The sequence below is a fragment of the Bactrocera oleae genome, chromosome 5, assembly GCF_042242935.1.
Source record: "Bactrocera oleae isolate idBacOlea1 chromosome 5, idBacOlea1, whole genome shotgun sequence".
Lineage (NCBI taxonomy): Eukaryota > Metazoa > Arthropoda > Insecta > Diptera > Tephritidae > Bactrocera > Bactrocera oleae.
This window is the reverse complement of record NC_091539.1, coordinates 20648593-20667462: the sequence shown is the minus strand read 5'-3', so window position 1 is coordinate 20667462 and position 18870 is coordinate 20648593.

Sequence of the window (18870 nt, the reverse complement as noted above, 5' to 3'; positions counted from 1 at the left end):
ACCTTGCTCACATAATTAATATACAATTTGCAAGAAAATAAACTTTGACTCTAAATCTAAGAAAGTGCTAGTTTTATGAAATGCATGTTAATAATGCAATAACATGAAAATTTTACTTTAGCACAGATCAGTTAGATTGATGTTTTTCAGTATAAGTCTTTATATAAGAAAGTAATATTTATTTGAAATTCACTGGTTACTTGAATTTTCTATTACTGTAATGGAAATTTTCTTAAGCGCAGATGAGCAAATTTGATGTTTTTCAGTATAAGCGGTACCTTGCTCACATAATTAATATACAATTTGCAAGAAAATAAACTTTGACTATAAATCTAAGAAAGTGTTAGCTTTTTGAAATGCATGTTAATAATGCAATAACATGAAAATTTTACTTTAGCACAGATCAATAAGATTGATGTTTTTCAGAATAAGTCTTACTCTAAGAAAGTAATATTTATTTGAAATTCACTGGTTACTTGAATTTGTTAATACTGTAATGGAAATTTTCTAAAGCGCAGATCAGCTAAATTGATGTTTTTCAGTATAAGCGGTACCTTGCTCACATAATTAATATACAAATTGCAAGAAAATAAACTTTGACTCTAAATCTAAGAAAGTGCTAGTTTTATGAAATGCATGTTAATAATGCAATAACATGAAAATTTTACTTTAGCACAGATCAATAAAATTGATGTTTTTCAGTATAAGTTTTTATATAAGAAAGCAATATTTATTTGAAATTCACTGGTTACTTGAATTTGTTAATGAAATGGAAATTTTCTTAAGCGCAGATCAGCAAAATTGATGTTTTTCAGTATAAGCGGTACCTTGCTCACTTAATTATTATACAATTTGCAAGAAAATAAACTTTGACTATAAATCTAAGAAAGTGCTAGTTTTTTGAAATGCATGTTAATAATGAAATAACATGAAAATTTTACTTTGGCACAGATCAGTAAGATTGATGTTTTTCAGTATAAATCTTTATATAAGAAAGTAATATTTATTTGAAATTCACTGGTTACTTGAATTTGCTATTACTGTAATGGAAATTTTCTTAAGCGCAGATGAGCAAAATTGAAGTTTTTCAGTATAAGCGGTACCTTGCTCACATAATTAATATACAATTTGCAAGAAAATAAACTTTGACTCTAAATCTAAGAAAGTGCTAGTTTTATGAAATGCATGTTAATAATGCAATAACATGAAAATTTTACTTTAGCACAGATCAGTAAGATTGATGTTTTTCAGTATAAGTATTTATATAAGAAAGTAATATTTATTTGAAATTCACTGGTTACTTGAATTTTCTATTACTGTAATGGTAATTTTCTTAAGCGCAGATGAGCAAATTTGATGTTTTTCAGTATAAGCGGTACCTTGCTCACATAATTAATATACAATTTGCAAGAGAATAAACTTTGACTCTAAATCTAAGAAAGTGCTAGTTTTTTGAAATGCATGTTAATAATGCAATAACATGAAAATTTTACTTTAGCACAGATCAGTAAGATTGATTTTTTTTCAGTATAAGTCTTTATATAAGAAAGTAATATTTATTTGAAATTCACTGGTTTTTTGAATTTGCTATTACTGTAATGGAAATTTTCTTAATCGCAGATGAGCAAAATTGATGTTTTTCAGTATAAGCGGTACCTTGCTCACATAATTAATATACAATTTGCAAGAAAATAAACTTTGACTCTAAATCTAAGAAAGTGCTAGTTTTTTGAAATGCATGTTAATAATGCAATAACATGAAAATTTTACTTTAGCACAGATCAGTAAGATTGATGTTTTTCAGTATAAGTCTTTATATAAGAAAGTAATATTTATTTGAAATTTACTGGTTACTTGAATTTGCTATTACTGGAATGGAAATTTTCTTAAGCGCAGATGAGCAAAATTGATGTTTTTCAGTATAAGCGGTACCTTGCTCACATAACTAATATACAATTCGCAAAAAGATAAACTCTGACTCTAAATCTAAGAAAGTGCTATTTTTTTGAAATGCATGTTAATAATGCAATAACATGAATATTTTACTTTAGCACAGATCAATAAGATTGATGTTTTTCAGTATAAGTCTTACTCTAAGAAAGTAATATGTATTTGAAATTCACTGGTTACTTGAATTTGTTAATACTGTAATGGAAATTTTCTAAAGCGCAGATCAGCAAAATTGATGGTTTTCAGTATAAACGGTACCTTGCTCACTTAATTATTATACAATTTGCAAGAGAATAAACTTTGACTCTAAATCTAAGAAAGTGCTAGTTTTTTGAAATGCATGTTAATAATGCAATAACATGAAAATTTTACTTTAACACAGATCAGTAAGATTGATTTTTTTTCAGTATAAGTCTTTATATAAGAAAGTAATATTCATTTGAAATTCACTGGTTACTTGAATTTGCTATTACTGTAATGGAAATTTTCTTAAGCGCAGATGAGCAAAATTGATGTTTTTCAGTATAAGCGGTACCTTGCTCACATAATTAATATACAATTTGCAAGAAAATAAACTTTGACTCTAAATCTAAGAAAGTGCTATTTTTTTGAAATGCATATTAATAATACAATAACATGAAAATTTTACTTTAGCACAGATCAATAAGATTGATGTTTTTCAGTATAAGTTTTTATATAAGAAAGCAATATTTATTTGAAATTCACTGGTTACTTGAATTTGTTAATACTGTAATGGAAATTTTCTAAAGCGCAGATCAGCTAAATTGATGTTTTTCAGTATAAGCGGTACCTTGCTCACATAATTAATATACAATTTGCAAGAAAATAAACTTTGACTCTAAATCTAAGAAAGTGATTTTTTTTTGAAATGCATGTTAATAATGCAATAACATGAAAATTTTACTTTAGCACAGATCAGTAAGGTTGATGTTTTTCAGTATAAGTCTTTATATAAGAAAGTAATATTTATTTGAAATTCACTGGTTACTTGAATTTGTTAATGAAATGGAAATTTTCTTAAGCGCAGATCAGCAAAATTGATGTTTTTCAGTATAAGCGGTACCTTGCTCACTTAGTTATTATACAATTTGCAAGAAAATAAACTTTGACTATAAATCTAAGAAAGTGCTAGTTTTTTGAAATGCATGTTAATAATGCAATAACATGAAAATTTTACTTTAGCACAGATCAGTAAGATTGATGTTTTTCAGTATAAGTTTTTATATAAGAAAGCAATATTTATTTGAAATTCACTGGTTACTTGAATTTGTTAATACTGTAATGGAAATTTTCTAAAGCGCAGATCAGCTAAATTGATGTGTTTCAGTATAAGCGGTACCTTGCTCACATAATTATTATACAATTTGCAAGAAAATAAACTTTGACTATAAATCTAAGAAAGTGCTAGTTTTTTGAAATGCATGTTAATAATGAAATAACATGAAAATTTTACTTTAGCACAGATCAGTAAGATTGATGTTTTTCAGTATAAGTCTTTATATAAGAAAGTAATATTTATTTGAAATTCACTGGTTACTTGAATTTGCTATTACTGTAATGGAAATTTTCTTAAACGCAGATGAGCAAAATTGATGTTTTTCAGTATAAGCGGTACCTTGCTCACATAATTAATATACAATTTGCAAGAAAATAAACTTTGACTCTAAATCTAAGAAAGTGCTAGTTTTTTGAAATGCATGTTAATAATGCAATAACATGAAAATTTTACTTTAGCACAGATCAGTAAGATTGATGTTTTTCAGTATAAGTCTTTATATAAGAAAGTAATATTTATTTGAAATTCACTGGTTACTTGAATTTGCTATTACTGGAATGGAAATTTTCTTAAGCGCAGATGAGCAAAATTGATGTTTTTCAGTATAAGCGGTACCTTGCTCACATAACTAATATACAATTCGCAAAAAGATAAACTCTGACTCTAAATCTAAGAAAGTGCTATTTTTTTGAAATGCATGTTAATAATGCAATAACATGAATATTTTACTTTAGCACAGATCAATAAGATTGATGTTTTTCAGTATAAGTCTTACTCTAAGAAAGTAATATGTATTTGAAATTCACTGGTTACTTGAATTTGTTAATACTGTAATGGAAATTTTCTAAAGCGCAGATCAGCAAAATTGATGGTTTTCAGTATAAACGGTACCTTGCTCACTTAATTATTATAAAATTTGCAAGAGAATAAACTTTGACTCTAAATCTAAGAAAGTGCTAGTTTTTTGAAATGCATGTTAATAATGCAATAACATGAAAATTTTACTTTAACACAGATCAGTAAGATTGATTTTTTTTCAGTATAAGTCTTTATATAAGAAAGTAATATTCATTTGAAATTCACTGGTTACTTGAATTTGCTATTACTGTAATGGAAATTTTCTTAAGCGCAGATGAGCAAAATTGATGTTTTTCAGTATAAGCGGTACCTTGCTCACATAATTAATATACAATTTGCAAGAAAATAAACTTTGACTCTAAATCTAAGAAAGTGCTATTTTTTTGAAATGCATGTTAATAATACAATAACATGAAAATTTTACTTTAGCACAGATCAATAAGATTGATGTTTTTCAGTATAAGTTTTTATATAAGAAAGCAATATTTATTTGAAATTCACTGGTTACTTGAATTTGCTATTACTGTAATGGAAATTTTCTTAAGCGCAGATGAGCAAATTTGATGTTTTTCAGTATAAGCGGTACCTTGCTCACATAATTAATATACAATTTGCAAGAAAATAAACTTTGACTATAAATCTAAGAAAGTGCTAGTTTTATGAAATGCATGTTAATAATGCAATAACATGAAAATTTTACTTTAGCACAGATCAGTAAGATTGATGTTTTTCAGTATAAGTTTTTATATAAGAAAGCAATATTTATTTGAAATTCACTGGTTACTTGAATTTGTTAATACTGTAATGGAAATTTTCTAAAGCGCAGATCAGCTAAATTGATGTTTTTCAGTATAAGCGGTACCTTGCTCACATAATTAATATACAATTTGCAAGAAAATAAACTTTGACTCTAAATCTAAGAAAGTGATTTTTTTTTGAAATGCATGTTAATAATGCAATAACATGAAAATTTTACTTTAGCACAGATCAGTAAGGTTGATGTTTTTCAGTATAAGTCTTTATATAAGAAAGTAATATTTATTTGAAATTCACTGGTTACTTGAATTTGTTAGTGAAATGGAAATTTTCTTAAGCGCAGATCAGCAAAATTGATGTTTTTCAGTATAAGCGGTACCTTGCTCACTTAGTTATTATACAATTTGCAAGAAAATAAACTTTGACTATAAATCTAAGAAAGTGCTAGTTTTTTGAAATGCATGTTAATAATGAAATAACATGAAAATTTTACTTTAGCACAGATCAGTAAGATTGATGTTTTTCAGTATAAGTCTTTATATAAGAAAGTAATATTTATTTGAAATTCACTGGTTACTGGAATTTGCTATTACTGTAAAGGAAATTTTCTTAAACGCAGATGAGCAAAATTGATGTTTTTCAGTATAAGCGGTACCTTGCTCACATAATTAATATACAATTTGCAAGAAAATAAACTTTGACTCTAAATCTAAGAAAGTGCTAGTTTTTTGAAATGCATGTTAATAATGCAATAACATGAAAATTTTACTTTAGCACAGATCAGTAAGATTGATGTTTTTCAGTATAAGTCTTTATATAAGAAAGTAATATTTATTTGAAATTCACTGGTTACTTGAATTTGCTATTACTGGAATGGAAATTTTCTTAAGCGCAGATGAGCAAAATTGATGTTTTTCAGTATAAGCGGTACCTTGCTCACATAACTAATATACAATTCGCAAAAAGATAAACTCTGACTCTAAATCTAAGAAAGTGCTATTTTTTTGAAATGCATGTTAATAATGCAATAACATGAATATTTTACTTTAGCACAGATCAATAAGATTGATGTTTTTCAGTATAAGTCTCACTCTAAGAAAGTAATATGTATTTGAAATTCACTGGTTACTTGAATTTGTTAATACTGTAATGGAAATTTTCTAAAGCGCAGATCAGCAAAATTGATGGTTTTCAGTATAAACGGTACCTTGCTCACTTAATTATTATACAATTTGCAAGAGAATAAACTTTGACTCTAAATCTAAGAAAGTGCTAGTTTTTTGAAATGCATGTTAATAATGCAATAACATGAAAATTTTACTTTAACACAGATCAGTAAGATTGATTTTTTTTCAGTATAAGTCTTTATATAAGAAAGTAATATTCATTTGAAATTCACTGGTTACTTGAATTTGCTATTACTGTAATGGAAATTTTCTTAAGCGCAGATGAGCAAAATTGATGTTTTTCAGTATAAGCGGTACCTTGCTCACATAATTAATATACAATTTGCAAGAAAATAAACTTTGACTCTAAATCTAAGAAAGTGCTATTTTTTTGAAATGCATGTTAATAATACAATAACATGAAAATTTTACTTTAGCACAGATCAATAAGATTGATGTTTTTCAGTATAAGTTTTTATATAAGAAAGCAATATTTATTTGAAATTCACTGGTTACTTGAAATTGCTATTACTGTAATGGAAATTTTCTTAAGCGCAGATGAGCAAAATTGATGTTTTTCAGTATAAGCGGTACCTTGCTCACATAATTAATATACAATTTGCAAGAAAATAAACTTTGACTCTAAATCTAAGAAAGTGCTAGTTTTTTGAAATGCATGTTAATAATGCAATAACATGAAAATTTTACTTTAGCACAGATCAGTAAGATTGATGTTTTTCAGTATAAGTTTTTATATAAGAAAGCAATATTTATTTGAAATTCACTGGTTACTTGAATTTGTTAATACTGTAATGGAAATTTTCTAAAGCGCAGATCAGCTAAATTGATGTTTTTCAGTATAAGCGGTACCTTGCTCACATAATTAATATACAATTTGCAAGAAAATAAACTTTGACTCTAAATCTAAGAAAGTGCTAGTTTTTTGAAATGCATGTTAATAATGCAATAACATGAAAATTTTACTTTAACACAGATCAGTAAGATTGATTTTTTTTCAGTATAAGTCTTTATATAAGAAAGTAATATTCATTTGAAATTCACTGGTTACTTGAATTTGCTATTACTGTAATGGAAATTTTCTTAAGCGCAGATGAGCAAAATTGATGTTTTTCAGTATAAGCGGTACCTTGCTCACATAATTAATATACAATTTGCAAGAAAATAAACTTTGACTCTAAATCTAAGAAAGTGCTATTTTTTTGAAATGCATGTTAATAATACAATAACATGAAAATTTTACTTTAGCACAGATCAATAAGATTGATGTTTTTCAGTATAAGTTTTTATATAAGAAAGCAATATTTATTTGAAATTCACTGGTTACTTGAATTTGCTATTACTGTAATGGAAATTTTCTTAAGCGCAGATGAGCAAAATTGATGTTTTTCAGTATAAGCGGTACCTTGCTCACATAATTAATATACAATTTGCAAGAAAATAAACTTTGACTCTAAATCTAAGAAAGTGCTAGTTTTATGAAATGCATGTTAATAATGCAATAACATGAAAATTTTACTTTAGCACAGATCAGTTAGATTGATGTTTTTCAGTATAAGTCTTTATATAAGAAAGTAATATTTATTTGAAATTCACTGGTTACTTGAATTTTCTATTACTGTAATGGAAATTTTCTTAAGCGCAGATGAGCAAATTTGATGTTTTTCAGTATAAGCGGTACCTTGCTCACATAATTAATATACAATTTGCAAGAAAATAAACTTTGACTATAAATCTAAGAAAGTGTTAGTTTTTTGAAATGCATGTTAATAATGCAATAACATGAAAATTTTACTTTAGCACAGATCAAAAAGATTGATGTTTTTCAGAATAAGTCTTACTCTAAGAAAGTAATATTTATTTGAAATTCACTGGTTACTTGAATTTGTTAATACTGTAATGGAAATTTTCTAAAGCGCAGATCAGCTAAATTGATGTTTTTCAGTATAAGCGGTACCTTGCTCACATAATTAATATACAAATTGCAAGAAAATAAACTTTGACTCTAAATCTAAGAAAGTGCTAGTTTTATGAAATGCATGTTAATAATGCAATAACATGAAAATTTTACTTTAGCACAGATCAATAAAATTGATGTTTTTCAGTATAAGTTTTTATATAAGAAAGCAATATTTATTTGAAATTCACTGGTTACTTGAATTTGTTAATGAAATGGAAATTTTCTTAAGCGCAGATCAGCAAAATTGATGTTTTTCAGTATAAGCGGTACCTTGCTCACTTAATTATTATACAATTTGCAAGAAAATAAACTTTGACTATAAATCTAAGAAAGTGCTAGTTTTTTGAAATGCATGTTAATAATGAAATAACATGAAAATTTTACTTTGGCACAGATCAGTAAGATTGATGTTTTTCAGTATAAATCTTTATATAAGAAAGTAATATTTATTTGAAATTCACTGGTTACTTGAATTTGCTATTACTGTAATGGAAATTTTCTTAAGCGCAGATGAGCAAAATTGATGTTTTTCAGTATAAGCGGTACCTTGCTCACATAATTAATATACAATTTGCAAGAAAATAAACTTTGACTCTAAATCTAAGAAAGTGCTAGTTTTATGAAATGCATGTTAATAATGCAATAACATGAAAATTTTACTTTAGCACAGATCAGTAAGATTGATGTTTTTCAGTATAAGTCTTTATATAAGAAAGTAATATTTATTTGAAATTTACTGGTTACTTGAATTTGCTATTACTGGAATGGAAATTTTCTTAAGCGCAGATGAGCAAAATTGATGTTTTTCAGTATAAGCGGTACCTTGCTCACATAACTAATATACAATTCGCAAAAAGATAAACTCTGACTCTAAATCTAAGAAAGTGCTATTTTTTTGAAATGCATGTTAATAATGCAATAACATGAATATTTTACTTTAGCACAGATCAATAAGATTGATGTTTTTCAGTATAAGTCTTACTCTAAGAAAGTAATATGTATTTGAAATTCACTGGTTACTTGAATTTGTTAATACTGTAATGGAAATTTTCTAAAGCGCAGATCAGCAAAATTGATGGTTTTCAGTATAAGCGGTACCTTGCTCACATAATTAATATACAATTTGCAAGAAAATAAACTTTGACTCTAAATCTAAGAAAGTGCTAGTTTTTTGAAATGCATGTTAATAATGCAATAACATGAAAATTTTACTTTAGCACAGATCAGTAAGATTGATGTTTTTCAGTATAAGTCTTTATATAAGAAAGTAATATTTATTTGAAATTTACTGGTTACTTGAATTTGCTATTACTGGAATGGAAATTTTCTTAAGCGCAGATGAGCAAAATTGATGTTTTTCAGTATAAGCGGTACCTTGCTCACATAACTAATATACAATTCGCAAAAAGATAAACTCTGACTCTAAATCTAAGAAAGTGCTATTTTTTTGAAATGCATGTTAATAATGCAATAACATGAATATTTTACTTTAGCACAGATCAATAAGATTGATGTTTTTCAGTATAAGTCTTTATATAAGAAAGTAATATTTATTTGAAATTCACTGGTTACTTGAATTTTCTATTACTGTAATGGTAATTTTCTTAAGCGCAGATGAGCAAATTTGATGTTTTTCAGTATAAGCGGTACCTTGCTCACATAATTAATATACAATTTGCAAGAAAATAAACTTTGACTCTAAATCTAAGAAAGTGCTAGTTTTTTGAAATGCATGTTAATAATGCAATAACATGAAAATTTTACTTTAGCACAGATCAGTAAGATTGATGTTTTTCAGTATAAGTCTTTATATAAGAAAGTAATATTTATTTGAAATTTACTGGTTACTTGAATTTGCTATTACTGGAATGGAAATTTTCTTAAGCGCAGATGAGCAAAATTGATGTTTTTCAGTATAAGCGGTACCTTGCTCACATAACTAATATACAATTCGCAAAAAGATAAACTCTGACTCTAAATCTAAGAAAGTGCTATTTTTTTGAAATGCATGTTAATAATGCAATAACATGAATATTTTACTTTAGCACAGATCAATAAGATTGATGTTTTTCAGTATAAGTCTTACTCTAAGAAAGTAATATGTATTTGAAATTCACTGGTTACTTGAATTTGTTAATACTGTAATGGAAATTTTCTAAAGCGCAGATCAGCAAAATTGATGGTTTTCAGTATAAACGGTACCTTGCTCACTTAATTATTATACAATTTGCAAGAGAATAAACTTTGACTCTAAATCTAAGAAAGTGCTAGTTTTTTGAAATGCATGTTAATAATGCAATAACATGAAAATTTTACTTTAACACAGATCAGTAAGATTGATTTTTTTTCAGTATAAGTCTTTATATAAGAAAGTAATATTCATTTGAAATTCACTGGTTACTTGAATTTGCTATTACTGTAATGGAAATTTTCTTAAGCGCAGATGAGCAAAATTGATGTTTTTCAGTATAAGCGGTACCTTGCTCACATAATTAATATACAATTTGCAAGAAAATAAACTTTGACTCTAAATCTAAGAAAGTGCTATTTTTTTGAAATGCATATTAATAATACAATAACATGAAAATTTTACTTTAGCACAGATCAATAAGATTGATGTTTTTCAGTATAAGTTTTTATATAAGAAAGCAATATTTATTTGAAATTCACTGGTTACTTGAATTTGCTATTACTGTAATGGAAATTTTCTTAAGCGCAGATGAGCAAATTTGATGTTTTTCAGTATAAGCGGTACCTTGCTCACATAATTAATATACAATTTGCAAGAAAATAAACTTTGACTATAAATCTAAGAAAGTGCTAGTTTTATGAAATGCATGTTAATAATGCAATAACATGAAAATTTTACTTTAGCACAGATCAGTAAGATTGATGTTTTTCAGTATAAGTTTTTATATAAGAAAGCAATATTTATTTGAAATTCACTGGTTACTTGAATTTGTTAATACTGTAATGGAAATTTTCTAAAGCGCAGATCAGCTAAATTGATGTTTTTCAGTATAAGCGGTACCTTGCTCACATAATTAATATACAATTTGCAAGAAAATAAACTTTGACTCTAAATCTAAGAAAGTGATTTTTTTTTTAAATGCATGTTAATAATGCAATAACATGAAAATTTTACTTTAGCACAGATCAGTAAGGTTGATGTTTTTCAGTATAAGTCTTTATATAAGAAAGTAATATTTATTTGAAATTCACTGGTTACTTGAATTTGTTAATGAAATAGAAATTTTCTTAAGCGCAGATCAGCAAAATTGATGTTTTTCAGTATAAGCGGTACCTTGCTCACTTAGTTATTATACAATTTGCAAGAAAATAAACTTTGACTATAAATCTAAGAAAGTGCTAGTTTTTTGAAATGCATGTTAATAATGAAATAACATGAAAATTTTACTTTAGCACAGATCAGTAAGATTGATGTTTTTCAGTATAAGTCTTTATATAAGAAAGTAATATTTATTTGAAATTCACTGGTTACTTGAATTTGCTATTACTGTAATGGAAATTTTCTTAAACGCAGATGAGCAAAATTGATGTTTTTCAGTATAAGCGGTACCTTGCTCACATAATTAATATACAATTTGCAAGAAAATAAACTTTGACTCTAAATCTAAGAAAGTGCTAGTTTTTTGAAATGCATGTTAATAATGCAATAACATGAAAATTTTACTTTAGCACAGATCAGTAAGATTGATGTTTTTCAGTATAAGTCTTTATATAAGAAAGTAATATTTATTTGAAATTCACTGGTTACTTGAATTTGCTATTACTGGAATGGAAATTTTCTTAAGCGCAGATGAGCAAAATTGATGTTTTTCAGTATAAGCGGTACCTTGCTCACATAACTAATATACAGTTCGCAAAAAGATAAACTCTGACTCTAAATCTAAGAAAGTGCTATTTTTTTGAAATGCATGTTAATAATGCAATAACATGAATATTTTACTTTAGCACAGATCAATAAGATTGATGTTTTTCAGTATAAGTCTCACTCTAAGTAAGTAATATGTATTTGAAATTCACTGGTTACTTGAATTTGCTATTACTGGAATGGAAATTTTCTTAAGCGCAGATGAGCAAAATTGATGTTTTTCAGTATAAGCGGTACCTTGCTCACATAACTAATATACAGTTCGCAAAAAGATAAACTCTGACTCTAAATCTAAGAAAGTGCTAGTTTTTTGAAATGCATGTTAATAATGCAATAACATGAAAATTTTACTTTAGCACAGATCAGTAAGATTGATGTTTTTCAGTATAAGTCTTTATATAAGAAAGTAATATTTATTTGAAATTCACTGGTTACTTGAATTTGCTATTACTGGAATGGAAATTTTCTTAAGCGCAGATGAGCAAAATTGATGTTTTTCAGTATAAGCGGTACCTTGCTCACATAACTAATCTACAGTTCGCAAAAAGATAAACTCTGACTCTAAATCTAAGAAAGTGCTAGTTTTTTGAAATGCATGTTAATAATGCAATAACATGAAAATTTTACTTTAGCACAGATCAGTAAGATTGATGTTTTTCAGTATAAGTCTTTATATAAGAAAGTAATATTTATTTGAAATTCACTGGTTACTTGAATTTGCTATTACTGGAATGGAAATTTTCTTAAGCGCAGATGAGCAAAATTGATGTTTTTCAGTATAAGCGGTACCTTGCTCACATAAATAATATACAATTTGCAAGAAAATAAACTTTGACTCTAAATCTAAGAAAGTGCTATTTTTTTGAAATGCATGTTAATAATACAATAACATGAAAATTTTACTTTAGCACAGATCAATAAGATTGATGTTTTTCAGTATAAGTTTTTATATAAGAAAGCAATATTTATTTGAAATTCACTGGTTACTTGAATTTGCTATTACTGTAATGGAAATTTTCTTAAGCGCAGATCAGCTAAATTGATGTTTTTCAGTATAAGCGGTACCTTGCTCACATAATTAATATACAATTTGCAAGAAAATAAACTTTGACTCTAAATCTAAGAAAGTGCTAGTTTTATGAAATGCATGTTAATAATACAATAACATGAAAATTTTACTTTAGCACAGATCAGTAAGATTGATGTTTTTCAGTATAAGTCTTTATATAAGAAAGTAATATTTATTTGAAATTCACTGGTTACTTGAATTTTCTATTACTGTAATGGAAATTTTCTTAAGCGCAGATGAGCAAATTTGATGTTTTTCAGTATAAGCGGTACCTTGCTCACATAATTAATATACAATTTGCAAGAAAATAAACTTTGACTATAAATCTAATAAAGTGTTAGTTTTTAGAAATGCATGTTAATAATGCAATAACATGAAAATTTTACTTTAGCACAGATCAATAAGATTGATGTTTTTCAGAATAAGTCTTACTCTAAGAAAGTAATATTTATTTGAAATTCACTGGTTACTTGAATTTGTTAATACTGTAATGGAAATTATCTAAAGCGCAGATCAGCTAAATTGATGTTTTTCAGTATAAGCGGTACCTTGCTCACATAATTAATATACAATTTGCAAGAAAATAAACTTTGACTCTAAATCTAAGAAAGTGCTAGTTTTATGAAATGCATGTTAATAATGCAATAACATGAAAATTTTACTTTAGCACAGATCAATAAAATTGATGTTTTTCAGTATAAGTTTTTATATAAGAAAGCAATATTTGTTTGAAATTCACTGGTTACTTGAATTTGTTAATGAAATGGAAATTTACTTAAGCGCAGATCAGCAAAATTGATGTTTTTCAGTATAAGCGGTACCTTGCTCACTTAATTATTATACAATTTGCAAGAAAATAAACTTTGACTATAAATCTAAGAAAGTGCTAGTTTTTTGAAATGCATGTTAATAATGAAATAACATGAAAATTTTACTTTGGCACAGATCAGTAAGATTGATGTTTTTCAGTATAAATCTTTATATAAGAAAGTAATATTTATTTGAAATTCACTGGTTACTTGAATTTGCTATTACTGTAATGGAAATTTTCTTAAGCGCATATGAGCAAAATTGATGTTTTTCAGTATAAGCGGCACCTTGCTCATATAATTAATATACAATTTGCAAGAAAATAAACTTTGACTCTAAATCTAAGAAAGTGCTATTTTTTTGAAATGCATGTTAATAATGCAATAACATGAAAATTTTACTTTAGCACAGATCAATAAGATTGATGTTTTTCAGTATAAGTCTTACTCTAAGAAAGTAATATTTATTTGAAATTCACTGGTTACTTGAATTTGTTAAGACTGTAATGGAAATTTTCTAAAGCGCATATGAGCAAAATTGATGTTTTTCAGTATAAGCGGTACCTTGCTCACATAATTAATATACAATTTGCAAGAAAATAAACTTTGACTCTAAATCTAAGAAAGTGATTTTTTTTTGAAATGCATGTTAATAATGCAATAACATGAAAATTTTACTTTAGCACAGATCAGTAAGGTTGATGTTTTTCAGTATAAGTCTTTATATAAGAAAGTAATATTTATTTGAAATTCACTGGTTACTTGAATTTGTTAATGAAATGGAAATTTTCTTAAGCGCAGATCAGCAAAATTGATGTTTTTCAGTATAAGCGGTACCTTGCTCACTTAGTTATTATACAGTTTGCAAGAAAATAAACTTTGACTATAAATCTAAGAAAGTGCTAGTTTTTTGAAATGCATGTTAATAATGAAATAACATGAAAATTTTACTTTAGCAAAGATCAGTAAGATTGATGTTTTTCAGTATAAATCTTTATATAAGAAAGTAATATTTATTTGAAATTCACTGGTTACTTGAATTTGCTATTACTGTAATGGAAATTTTCTTAAGCGCATATGCGCAAAATTGATGTTTTTCAGTATAAGCGGCACCTTGCTCATATAATTAATATACAATTTGCAAGAAAATAAACTTTGACTCTAAATCTAAGAAAGTGCTATTTTTTTGAAATGCATGTTAATAATGCAATAACATGAAAATTTTACTTTAGCACAGATCAATAAGATTGATGTTTTTCAGTATAAGTCTTACTCTAAGAAAGTAATATTTATTTGAAATTCACTGGTTACTTGAATTTGTTAATACTGTAATGGAAATTTTCTAAAGCGCAGATCAGCAAAATGGATGTTTTTCAGTATAAGCGGTACCTTGCTCACATAACTAATATACAATTCGCAAGAAGATAAACTTTGACTCTAAATCTAAATAAGTGCTATTTTTTTGAAATGCATGTTAATAATGCAATATCATGAAAATTTTACTTTAGCACAGATCAATAATATTGATGTTTTTCAGTATAAGTCTTACTCTAAGAAAGTAATATTTATATGAAATTCATTGATTACTTGAATTTGTTAATACTGTAATGGAAATTTTCTAAAGCGCAGATCAGCAAAATTGATGTTTTTCAGTATAAGCGGTACCTTGCTCACTTAGTTATTATACAGTTTGCAAGAAAATAAACTTTGACTCTAAATCTAAGAAAGTGCTATTTTTTTGAAATGCATGTTAATAATGCAATAACATGAAAATTTTACTTTAGCACAGATCAATAAGATTGATGCTTTTCAGTATAAGTTTTTATATAAGAAAGTAATATTTATTTGAAATTCACTGGTTACTTGAATTTGTTAATACTGTAATGGAAATTTTCTAAAGCGCAGATCAGCTAAATTGATGTTTTTCAGTATAAGCGGTACCTTGCTCACATAATTAATATACAATTTGCAAGAAAATAAACTTTGACTCTAAATCTAAGAAAGTGATTTTTTTTTGAAATGCATGTTAATAATGCAATAACATGAAAATTTTACTTTAGCACAGATCAGTAAGGTTGATGTTTTTCAGTATAAGTCTTTATATAAGAAAGTAATATTTATTTGAAATTCACTGGTTACTTGAATTTGTTAATGAAATGGAAATTTTCTTAAGCGCAGATCAGCAAAATTGATGTTTTTCAGTATAAGCGGTACCTTGCTCACTTAGTTATTATACAGTTTGCAAGAAAATAAACTTTGACTATAAATCTAAGAAAGTGCTAGTTTTTTGAAATGCATGTTAATAATGAAATAACATGAAAATTTTACTTTAGCAAAGATCAGTAAGATTGATGTTTTTCAGTATAAATCTTTATATAAGAAAGTAATATTTATTTGAAATTCACTGGTTACTTGAATTTGCTATTACTGTAATGGAAATTTTCTTAAGCGCATATGCGCAAAATTGATGTTTTTCAGTATAAGCGGCACCTTGCTCATATAATTAATATACAATTTGCAAGAAAATAAACTTTGACTCTAAATCTAAGAAAGTGCTATTTTTTTGAAATGCATGTTAATAATGCAATAACATGAAAATTTTACTTTAGCACAGATCAATAAGATTGATGTTTTTCAGTATAAGTCTTACTCTAAGAAAGTAATATTTATTTGAAATTCACTGGTTACTTGAATTTGTTAATACTGTAATGGAAATTTTCTAAAGCGCAGATCAGCAAAATGGATGTTTTTCAGTATAAGCGGTACCTTGCTCACATAACTAATATACAATTCGCAAGAAGATAAACTTTGACTCTAAATCTAAATAAGTGCTATTTTTTTGAAATGCATGTTAATAATGCAATATCATGAAAATTTTACTTTAGCACAGATCAATAATATTGATGTTTTTCAGTATAAGTCTTACTCTAAGAAAGTAATATTTATATGAAATTCATTGATTACTTGAAATTGTTAATACTGTAATGGAAATTTTCTAAAGCGCAGATCAGCAAAATTGATGTTTTTCAGTATAAGCGGTACCTTGCTCACATAATTAATATACGATTTGCAAGAAGATAAACTCTGACTCTAAATCTAAGAAAGTGCTATTTTTTTGAAATGCATGTTAATAATGCAATAACATGAAAATTTTACTTTAGCATAGATCAATAAGGTTGATGTTTTTCAGTATAATTCTTTATATAAGAAAGTAATATTTATTTGAAATTCACTGGTTACTTGAATTTGCTATTACTGTAATGGAAAGTTTCTTAAGCGCAGATGAGCAAAATTGATGTTTTTCAGTATAAGCGGTACCTTGCTCACATAATTAATATACAATTTGCAAGAAAATAAACTTTGACTCTAAATCTAAGAAAGTGCTATTTTTTTGAAATGCATGTTAATAATACAATAACATGAAAATTTTACTTTAGCACAGATCAATAAGATTGATGTTTTTCAGTATAAGTTTTTATATAAGAAAGCAATATTTATTTGAAATTCACTGGTTACTTGAATTTGCTATTACTGTAATGGAAATTTTCTTAAGCGCAGATGAACAAAATTGATGTTTTTCAGTATAAGCGGTACCTTGCTCACATAATTAATATACAATTTGCAAGAAAATAAACTTTGACTCTAAATCTAAGAAAGTGCTATTTTTTTGAAATGCATGTTAATAATACAATAACATGAAAATTTTACTTTAGCACAGATCAATAAGATTGATGTTTTTCGGTATAAGTTTTTATATAAGAAAGCAATATTTATTTGAAATTCACTGGTTACTTGAATTTGCTATTACTGTAATGGAAATTTTCTTAAGCGCAGATCAGCAAAATTGATGTTTTTCAGTATAAGCGGTACCTTGCTCACATAACTAATATACAATTCGCAAGAAAATAAACTTTGACTCTAAATCTAAGAAAGTGCTATTTTTTTGAAATGCATGTTAATAATGCAATAACATGAAAATTTTACTTAAGCACAGATCAGTAACATTGATGTTTTTCAGTATAAGTCTTTATATAAGAAAGTAATATTTATTTGAAATTCACTGGTTACTTGAATTCGTTAATACTGTAATGGAAATTTTCTAAAGCGCAGATCAGCAAAATGGATGTTTTTCAGTATAAGCGGTACCTTGCTCACATAACTAATATACAATTCGCAAAAAGATAAACTCTGACTCTAAATCTAAGAAAGTGCTATTTTTTTGAAATGCATGTTAATAATGCAATAACATGAATATTTTACTTTAGCACAGATCAATAAGATTGATGATTTTCAGTATAAGTCTTACTCTAAGAAAGTAATATTTATTTGAAATTCACTGGTTACTTGAATTTGCTATTACTGCAATGGAAATTTTCTTAAGCGCAGATGAGCAAAATTGATGTTTTTCAGTATAAGCGGTACCTTGCTCACATAACTAATATACAATTCGCAAAAAGATAAACTCTGACTCTAAATCTAAGAAAGTGCTATTTTTTTGAAATGCATGTTAATAATGCAATAACATGAATATTTTACTTTAGCACAGATCAATAAGATTGATGTTTTTCAGTATAAGTCTTACTCTAAGAAAGTAATATTTATTTGAAATTCACTGGTCACTTGAATTTGTTAATACTGTAATGGAAATTTTCTAAAGCGCAGATCAGCAAAATTGATGGTTTTCAGTATAAACGGTACCTTGCTCACTTAATTATTATACAATTTGCAAGAGAATAAACTTTGACTCTAAATCTAAGAAAGTGCTAGTTTTTTGAAATGCATGTTAATAATGCAATAACATGAAAATTTTACTTTAGCACAGATCAGTAAGATTGATTTTTTTTCAGTATAAGTCTTTATATAAGAAAGTAATATTTATTTGAAATTCACTGGTTACTTGAATTTGCTATTACTGTAATGGAAATTTTCTTAAGCGCAGATGAGCAAAATTGATGTTTTTCAGTATAAGTGGTACCTTGCTCACATAATTAATATACAATTTGCAAGAAAATAAACTTTGACTCTAAATCTAAGAAAGTGCTAGTTTTTTGAAATGCATGTTAATAATGCAATAACATGAAAATTTTACTTT